Source organism: Phalacrocorax aristotelis, chromosome 2 (assembly GCF_949628215.1).
Source record: "Phalacrocorax aristotelis chromosome 2, bGulAri2.1, whole genome shotgun sequence".
NCBI classification, from domain to species: Eukaryota; Metazoa; Chordata; class Aves; order Suliformes; family Phalacrocoracidae; genus Phalacrocorax; species Phalacrocorax aristotelis.
This window is the reverse complement of record NC_134277.1, coordinates 130,042,343-130,048,342: the sequence shown is the minus strand read 5'-3', so window position 1 is coordinate 130,048,342 and position 6,000 is coordinate 130,042,343.

Below are 6,000 nucleotides of genomic sequence, written 5' to 3'. Positions count from 1 at the left end.
CCAAGAGTACCTGCTTCCTTCTGCTTTCAAAATAAGAAAATTCAAGGCATGGTACAATGGAAGAAACTAAACACCAGTATTTATTTCTTTGCTCCCTCTGTTTCTCCTAACCTTAACTTCTTCTTTACCCTGCCATAGTCACTAACATATTTTTTTGTTTTCTTACCTGCATTTAAAGCCAGCTGAGCTAGCCCATTCCCTTCTTAGCTTGGAAATTTTGAACTCTCTCAGGTCTCTAGGAAGCCAGCAGCCCCAAAATCCCCAGTTATCTACTGTCTGTTCTGAAAGTAATCTCTTTTTAACATTTTGGGTCTTTCCAACCCTAACCCTGAGGTTCTACATTTGAAACTCTCATAAACTTGCATCCCTGCACAAACTCAGAAAATACATTTGTAATAACTGCGGACCTCTCATGGATGCTCAATCCTGACTGCAGAAGCGGAGCCAGGGTGGAGGTGTGCAGTCTTTTGCATCTGTAAGCACTCTCTGCTCTCCCTTCCCACTGGAATTCTGCAGGGTGCGGGAGCAACACTGCCTTGAAAAGAGGTAAACTGCAGTTGTGCAAGCAGCAGGGGCCAGCGTCTCTGGGATTGCTGGTTGTGATGCTGGAAAACTTGTCTCCGAGACTCCTGTTATTGTAATTGGTGCTAGGAGTGGGAAGGAGAGAGTCTTGCTGCTAGTTTGGAAAGTAGGGGATCATAACACTATTCTTTGTATAAAGTGGTTTTTATTTTGGGGGTAGAAAGTCAAGCCAGTGCTTTCCATTTATCACAAGGATGCTCTTGAACTTGGGCTGTTTGCTTGAACCTAGCTCAGGCTGCTGCTGGGGCACTGCTACTGCTGCCTGACTACTGTTTACCCACCTGACTGTGTGGTTGGCTCTGTCTGGCTCCACCTGCTTTACAAAGCCCTTGCATTAGGACCAATTGTTTACTCCTGGGGTTGGCAATGTCTAAGGATTAAGTTGACTTCTCTTGGATTTGTAGTGATGACCACCTAGGGCATAATTCCACAACAGTGTGGGAAAACATGTACTGCTAACACCTGATCAACAGGTGACTTCTAAACAATCTCTTTCATCTCCAAATTTGTGAATGTTTGTGAAAGGAGTAAATCCTTTTTCTAAAACATTTGCATGCCTGGCCAGAGCTGGTAAACGCATTCCTCCATGATTTCCAAAATAAGCAAGTGGCATTTGAGAAATTAGTAAAGCTCGTTAATTAACATTATAATCTAATCTTGCAGCGGTATTGGGAGAGCTGACAGCAAGTTCATAGGTAATGTCTAAGTGTAAATTTGGGAATGTTTATTTCCCCCCTTTGATTCAAGGCCATCTCACTTTTAACCCCTAAAAAGTAATCTGTGTGCCTATATAGTGCCTCATATAAATTAATACCCATGCCAGTGAAGTGCTTGCCCACGAGAAATTTGTCTCTTCAGATGAGTACTGTCAGTGTAGCTGCCACTGTACTTGCATGAGCAGATGAGGTGAGGCTTAGGACTTGGATTCTAAGTGACAGTGTCCATCTGTACGCTGACACGATTGCCTCACACTCTGTGCCAGAGGCAGTGGGAGCTCAGCGTGACCTCAGTTTCTTCTCAAGCCAATGACAGCCAAGGATTGCCAGAAGCAGGGACACAGAGCAGCTCATGAGATCTGAAATACAATCTCATCCCTGAGAACTACAGTTGTTCTACAGTAAGTAACTTGTTCTCTGTGTACATGCCTGAGTGGATCCTACTGTAGGTTGCTGGCAGGGCTATATCCCTCAGACTGCTTTACTGATCTCCTGGACTTGGGAACTGCGGTTGTTTTTCAGTCCAAGGCTTGATCCAAAGGCCACCTCAGAGTTTTCTGAGTACAGCCTCCTTGAGAAGCTGATACAGGCTGCTTTGGGAATGTGCAAGAGGACGTTTTTTTGTGCGCAGTTGTCACAGAGGTTAATGCACTAGTATAAATTCTAAGCCCATCCAAATATACTAAATTATTTTGATATTTTTGTGATACGGTAGCCCTTAAGCCTTACATTTCCACCCTCCCTACACTAGCATGAATAATGTAGACCTGTCAATATAGTAAAGCCAAATTAATGAAATCACAAAGTACATACACTTCCTCTGTGTTATGGTTAACAGAACACAGGCTCATTGAGTTAGGCACTCAATTAAGCACTTTTTCCCCCTCTCAAAAGGCTGTATAAATAGATTGCATCAAAGTGCACAGAGCTTGCTAACTCTTCTGGGTGAGGTGGTTGATCCAGTAAGACTCAGCATCCAGGAAAATGTTGTAAGGAGCATTTAGAGAGAATTCCAGCAAAAGCAGATTGTTTTCAATAGCCATGAATAGAATATTGCCCTTCAGAAACTTTCATACTAAGAAGTTTGGTTGTTTTTTTTTTTTTAAAAAAAAAAAACCTGAGTATGGCTCTGAAGGCACACAGCAAGTTGAAATTGCTCTGAACTGCAGCTTCACTGAACTGACTGTGACATGATTCAAGTACTAATGATAAGCTGGGATCTTCAGCACTGAGACAAGGAGCGGATGCAGGTAATAATGTGCTGTCCATATGGAGAACTATTTTAATTTAAAAGGGTATCTGGTGACTATCCTTGTGCTCCATCAGGGCTTTCCCCAAACATGGGGAGGACGCTCAGTGCCCACAGGGCTGATGCAAGCAAGATCACCTTGGGTGCTGAATGAGGGGTGCCATGACACTGAATCTAGACCAGGTCAAGAAGCTGGGCTGAAGACTTGATGGATACATGTGGGTTTGATTGACGTATTTGGTGTTTCTGCCAGTGTAAAGCTCTGAAGATTACAGTCACTAGAGGAACTGGTGATAAGGCACTGAAGACTACTAAAAGGAAAGCAACTGGTAAAAAAAATTGCAAGCTCACATACACTAAGCTTGGTCTTTTAGCAATCATCAGGTGTTTCTTTTACTTCATAGACCTTAGCTCTATGAGACTGGCAGCAATTGCTTTTGAGCTGGGAAACTGTTTGCAGAGAAAATAAGCCACTTGATTTCCCAATTCAAAAAACCTGATTCCTCAGTTCACATTGTAGGAATTTTGCTAGATTCAAGGGCTGAAGCTCTGGTAGCAAGAAGTCAGTTGCATGCCTTATTCATAGTGCTGAGAGCCATCTTCACAAAGACTCTGGGTTCCTCAGTTGTATGGTTTCCAAACAACCTACAGGGAGATCATTTAGGACAGGCTGGTTATTCTTAACTCCATGTCTGTTGTTAAGCCCTGTGCCTTCTGGGGAATATCCTTGTATTGCTTAATTGTCCAGATAAATGTTGAACTGGCTGCCTGAATTCACAATGCGATCCTTATGAGCATGGCAACAAAGAATTACAAACTTCCACACATGACTTCAGAGTTTTTCCATCATTTCAGCTCTGTGACAATATAAAGTGGGATCATGACTGGTATTTTTTTATTCATTAAAGGCTTTGCCAGGGAATAGATGGAACTCTCACAGAATTGGAGCAGTAACAAATGAGCCCAGTAATACATGTATGGACTTAACATATGGCCTAATAGTTCATACCGCTGCAGCTGGGTGAAATTTTTTGAAGCATCAGCATTGCCCAGAAAGGCACCTGTCTCCCAGCAGGAACAGAGTCGCTGATCTGCCGTTGGTTAGGGTCATAATGAATGGCTAATAGAACTTTTCCCACTGCAGGTCAGCAGGAAGCTTAGCAAGAAGGAATAAATAACAGGGCAAATTAGAGGATCATCACTGTCTCTTCCAGGGTACTTTGCCTATCAAATCATCTGGGTAAGGGTGTGAGTGAGTGTCCTGTCTTTGGAAGCAGGATGCCCACTGCTGTTAGCATGTGGGGAACACTACAAAAACCAAGCAGGATTCAAATGCTAACAGGTGGTTCTAGTGATGTTTGGTTTTGATTTGTCAGGAGACCAAACTAAGCACTCCTAAGGCAACAGGGAAGTGGCAAAGCGGAAGTATGCCCACTGTGACTTAAGGTCCATGATCTTGGAGTGATGGTGACATTTCCCTCATCCTGCCACCCTGAACCTGCAGCTGTGTTTTCACATCTGGTCGCGTTCTTCAGGTCTAGGCTGGAATTGAGCTCTCCTTTGTTATGAGGGAGTCTTGGGAAGGACAAGCAAAGGCAGAAAGCAGGTCTTGTATAACAGGACTCGGATATCGGAGGCTGGTGAGTGTCCTACAAGAAGTCTGTTGAGGCTGAGCCTGGTGGCTTGTGGGCCGTAACAGCCTTGGCGGGCTGCGATGGGGTAGGACAGTTCCTGAAAATAGTGGCATTTGGGGGAGATGTTCCATATCCCACTACAGAGACAGACTGCCAGTTATTTCTCAGAGATGATCTTAAATGAACAGCTGGAAGAAATATCTTGTTGTAGGGTCTCTTAAAAGAGAAGTAGCTAGACCTCTGGCTTGGTTTTGTGAAGCTACCAGAAGCTGAGAAGAGATGGAGAGACGATGCACCTCCATCCTTTTTTTTGTCATGTAGGAGCACAAGAAACTCTGAACATCAGGCCTTGTCACACCGGACAGTAACACTTACAGGATTAAAAGAGAAAAAAAAGAGGTGTGTAGGTGATGTATGCCAAGGACAATGTTTACTGGACATACAAACTGCATCTTTAGATTTGATTTTTTTTTTTACCAGGACCATCAGTACTTATTTGGTAGTTTGACTCTGCTAATGCTTTCAGGATCTATTTCTTACAAATTAAGAACACATGAATTACTATGGGAATATACAATGGGAATATACAAGAAGGCACTTATTTAAACAACACTTTTTATTTCAGGCTCCTTTCACTTTGAATTAAATATAAATGAATGCTAAAAGATGACATTTCATACCATATGAAGCTGACGACACAAATCCTGTCTCAGGGCTGGTGTTTATTCCACATACTTTTTGATTACAGCTTTTGTAGTTCAAAGACTCCTGTCAGAGCTTTGATGTGGGGCAACCTGCTGTGTAGTCATCTCTGGATACTAGAATCACAGTGGGTGCAGGTTGTCGCTGAACACCTGCAGCAGGCAAAGACTGTAAATAAACAAATCAAAACTTCAACCTATTTGATCCCCCCCCCCGAAAGATGCAACGATACGAGTTAGGACTTGAAACAGTAGGTTTGTACTGCAGGTAAGTCAGGTTTTTGTGGGTGTTTTTCCCTCCTGCGCCTACGGGCCGTGCCAGGGCCTGAGGTTCCCGTGTGCCTGTGCAGAGGGCGCTGCGAGCCAAGCTGTCCCACTCACCCTGCTCCCCTCGCAGGCTGGGGACAGGCACCCTGCACAGATAGGTACGTGTAACAACGTATGTAGGTGCATGTGTCTATGTGCAAACTCCATACGTACAAGGCTTCGTTCATACAAATAATTTCCAGCTTACTACTCTCGTGTAGGGGAATACCTAGAAGATACATAGGTTATGCTGGTGTGTAGCTTGTACTTTGTGGAGGTGACAACTTCAGGAGGTTGTTTCCTCTGTGGTGGTGGTGAACAATTTTCTGTAAGTAAACCCATTTAAAAAATGTATTTGGGGTAAGAAACCGTATGCTGTTTTGAGGCTTTGTTTTGATCATTAAAGTTAAAATCACTTTAATAAAAGAAAAAAGCTGGTGGTTGGGCTCTGCAATAGGCTTGAGCACCCAAGAACTGAGCAAAGGCTGCGGATGACTAAAGGCTGACCCGAGGTGTGCCTGCCCTTTTGATTTTGGCTCTGTAACTGCTAACCCACGTCTTCAGGGCAGGTGCTCGCACCCTTTTCTCCTAAGGGCTCTGCAGAGTTCGTGTGTTTGTAGGTGCAGCCACAAGAGGATGTGGTGCGATGGCTGGGGTGCCTCTTTTGTAAATATAATAGTGCAGTGGCTAGAGCAGGTGCCCCGTAAGCGGGATGAAGACCCTCGCTTCGCAAGCACGCGTGTAAGGACAGGGCATCGGCGTTTCCGAGGAGGGAAGTGGGAAGGGCTGTCTTCACACCCTGTGAGGCTGCG